The 4,046-nt window shown below is 38.2% G+C and overlaps 1 protein-coding gene across 3 annotated transcripts in view; it reads left to right on the top strand.

Annotated features, from left to right (window-relative positions):
* LOC124168780 (cytosolic carboxypeptidase 1-like) overlaps window positions 1-4,046 on the top strand; it is a 291,230-nt gene that overhangs the window by 199,132 nt on the left and 88,052 nt on the right. The window lies entirely within an intron of this gene.

The raw sequence follows: 4,046 nt of genomic DNA, 5'->3' as shown, positions 1-4,046 counted from the left end.
CAAGGAGTCTAGCCGAGCCAGGAGTCTAGCCCACCCCTCTCTCTATGGCTTTATTTATTGCCGATATCTCCCATCCCTCGGCGGAATACCATTATTGCCCCTGCGTCCGACAAGAATAGCTCCCCCCCCCCGCCCCTTTGGGCTGCTCTTCGTTATCTCCTCTTCCCAGTATTTTTGTCTCCTCTCTCCTCTCGTTCTGCGTACTTCTCTTAGCATGTCGAAAGGGCTCTCCACTCCTCTGCGTTTACCCTCTTCTGCCCGGCGGTACGAACCTCGTCTCAAGCCTCCCCAGAGGCCAAACGGTCTCTTCTTCGCAGTATCGACCTCTGTAGCTATCTGGATTTCAGAAGGACCTCGTTCTATATCTCTAATAACCGTAAAAATCCATGCTCTTATCATGTATATCTACATACTACCCCGTAAGACGCCTCAATTGGTGAGTAGTGGGGGATGTAAGGACACTAGCTGTTTACAAATAAAAAAGAAAAGGTGTTTCCATTCTTAGTTAGTATCTCTTAGAAATATTAAAAGCTATTTATTTTTCAATGTTATGGAGGTTAAAGAATCCGTATTCCTATCCGCTCGGCAAAGGCAAAACATTTCATTTACTTTATCCTTTTTGACGCACATTTTAAGTGAGTCATGGTTGTTTTCTGAACCTATGGAAAAATTAATATGCTGTTCCACTATATTTTGCCCTAGTCCATCTGTAAGTGTTACGTCTATTTTGATCGAATGAATTCGAACGAAAATCAATTTTCCCACAAATGGTAAGATTTTAGCACCACTGAAAAAACTACAGAATTTGCTTCGTTACTAAAAAATGAGGCGCTACATTTTGATGAAAATAATAATTCCTTGTTTTGGTTTTGGTATGTTAAGGGATAAGTGAAGGGCATTTATTTTGTAGTAGCTTCCCTGCTTCTAGTGGTTACCTCACAGAAAATACTTAATGCCTGTAGTGTAAGAAGCTAAAATCTCCAGTCCTTCCACGTGAGAAATAATATCAGGTATGATTTTTTTAATGGTGGAAATCAATCGTATGTAAAATTCTGTTAACGGAATGAAGAAAATAGAATGAAAATCTTTTGAAATATCAGTTAGCGTCGCAAAAAAAAATTGGTAAAAAAATTCAAATATCAGTACACAATATGCAAAACTTATGCCCAAATTCATCTCATCTCTTCCACCTATGAATTCATATAAGATTCTTCGGTATTTTTCTTTTTTATCTACTCGCAACCCCTATGGCAATGTATAAGAATGTATAAAAATTTGAAACAGGTTTATACAATTTTTTCATAGGGGAAATGTTAATATAAGCAAACGTTGCCATGTTTCCTTGTAAGATAGCAAATTCATTATTATCTTGATCGTAACCTATTGAGTTAGGTTTTTGTGAGACGTTTTGTGAATCACCGTGAACTGTTACGTCTCCCACGTAGGCTTTTTCTCTTAAGCTCACATTTGGCCGTATTCCCTTTTATTTATCCATGAATTCTATTCTATTCTTCCCACTCCCCAGCTTACTCAACATTCATCCCTCCTACTAATTTCTCAGCATCTCCTCCCCGTTTAGTACTCGTAGCATCTATAGCCTCTATCCCCTCCGTATCTCCTATTGAAGTATCCTCTCTTCGCTTAGATAATCTGCTTCTCTTTCCATTTCCTCTCTGTCCGTTTCACTTTCTGTATTATCCTCTATATGCGCGTCACGAATGCTTCCAATCTTTTCTCGCCCTCTTTCTTCAGCGTCCACGTTTCCGCGCCGTGTAACGCAACGTAATTGATGACTATTCCCTTTCCTTTTCTTCGCACTCCTTAAATAAATAACACATAACTTGTATATCATTTTATTATGTTCGCTTCAATTCTTATGCAATTACTTTGAAAATGCAGTTCTCTTCCTCTGATATTTTCTAATGTGTACCCTATAATTTCTGTATTTCCTTTTTCATCGTGTGTAGCCCAACATTTCAATTGTGCCGCTTTTGCAGTGTTTGAACTATTAATTTGATAGTTGGAAATGACTTACAATAATTGTAGTTATACTTCAATCTTATTTACCGACCCATATTTCAACTTTTTATATGTCAATACCTTGTTATCTATATCATCTTCTCTGGTCAACAATACTGACAATAAGATTCAATGGATATAGCATTCTATTAGCTTAACTTTTCACAACGAGCTGTAGGGTAGCTATATTAATTAAATCGCCGTTTGCATAATTATCTCTCCTAATTTCTCAAATGTATTTCAGTATCGTGAAGCCGGACGATGTTTCGATGTTTACATTGCTATCGTATTTTTATTTTTACCCTGTGGTTCATCGATCTCGAAACTAAACAAAACGGCGTGATTTCAGTAATTTTGAACAAGTGCATAACACCTTTGAAACCCAGCTACTTATGGTACCTATTCTTATTCTCTTCTATTATTTCCTAAATAATATTTCCGATTCATTTTAACAATTCAAATAAATATACATTTGGTAGTATTTCCCGACTGGTGGCTCTGACTTGAGATTTGTTTTTCAAAATGAGCACGTTTGTACCCTATATGATTCATAAACCCAGGGAAGTAATGAGAAGTCCTACACTCAGCCCTTAAGGTGGTTAGAGCGTATCGGCCGTATTCAAGTGATGTACTCTATCTATCTATTATTTACGCAAAAGAGTCGCCAAAATTTTTGAACAAAAGAAAACATAATTATGAATGAAATTTGAGTTAAATGTTGCACCTCATCACAATTTAAACGTCATAAATTATTTTTAAAAGGTATTTACTGTAGTCAACTTGACTAGTTTCAACGCTGCTTCGAACTTTTGCACACTGAAATTTTGACGAGACTTTTGACTAAATGTTCACAATCTAAGTGATGAATCCTAAAGAAATATATTTATTAATAAGCAAAAGATATATAAGACGCGTGTGTATGCCGGGAAACTTGGTGTAATTTGGGCGACGTCGGTGTAGTGGTTTTCGTTTTGCAATGCTGGTACTAGAGATTCTCAGCCGTCTTTCCAGTTTCTGACAGTTTTTCGCAAAATATTTCTTATTTTATCACTAACTTATACTTTCCCGTACATATTCGGATTTGTCACAAAATTTATCTTCGAATGAGTGCAGTCTCAACTACGCTTTGTTACAAACAGCTTTGCTAGCTCGAAAAAAAAACGCATTTCTTCATTAGGGCCCATGATAAATTATCCTAATTTTACCGTCAGATATCTCAAAAACGCACATGAAAATCCCTTGATCATTTTAAGTGCGTCTTTCAATGAATATGTGATCAAAGTTTCATTAAATTCTTGTAGCTTTTAACTTGAGGCACTCTTAACCGAGCAATTATGGCGGATTTTTATTATCTTCAGAATTATTTGCTTGCATCTCGCGAAAAAAGTTGCATTTGCGGTAATTACGAGGTAAAATTTTCAAAATTAAAGTACAAGAAAGTTTTGAATACTGTCTACTTCGTGGACTTTGGCAATTTCAGTGTGCTACCAAAAGTATCACGTTGCGGATCATTAATACCGCTCGATTTGTAGTTATGGGTCCCCACAACAAAACTTCGTGGCTTTGATATTTTTGAGCAATTGCGTAAATCACTTTACAACGTGGTCTTTCTTTCTTGCGTTTGTCCAAGTCGAGTGGTCCCAGGGGGATGGAATGAATTGGGGGTGGGGGCTCTCATTTGGTGATGTGGGGGATGGGAGGAGGAAGGACTATTAATTGGACAAGGGACGAATCTAACGGTCAGCCAGAGCTGCCCGAATGACTTTGTCCGATTCTGTCGCCCGCGCATCACGCTGCGTGATCGTCACTTCCTCCCAATCGCCAAACCCAGGAGCGCGAGAGCTGAGAACACCGTTAAAAATAGCGAAGGGATAAAAAACTCGTCCCAAGGGAAGAAACCCGGACTGGCTGCTTGCACACACCTTTTAACCCTTTCAAGATTTTCGGGAAGTAACGGGGTTGGCAAGGGCAACATGTTCACGGAGAGCAGCCATTCTTTTATCGTTTATCTTTCGATTTGACCCGCA

The sequence above is a fragment of the Ischnura elegans genome, chromosome 12 (genome assembly GCF_921293095.1).
Source record: "Ischnura elegans chromosome 12, ioIscEleg1.1, whole genome shotgun sequence".
Lineage (NCBI taxonomy): Eukaryota > Metazoa > Arthropoda > Insecta > Odonata > Coenagrionidae > Ischnura > Ischnura elegans.
The sequence above is the reverse complement of the archived record's forward strand: the minus strand, read 5'-3'. Positions and strand labels throughout refer to the sequence as shown.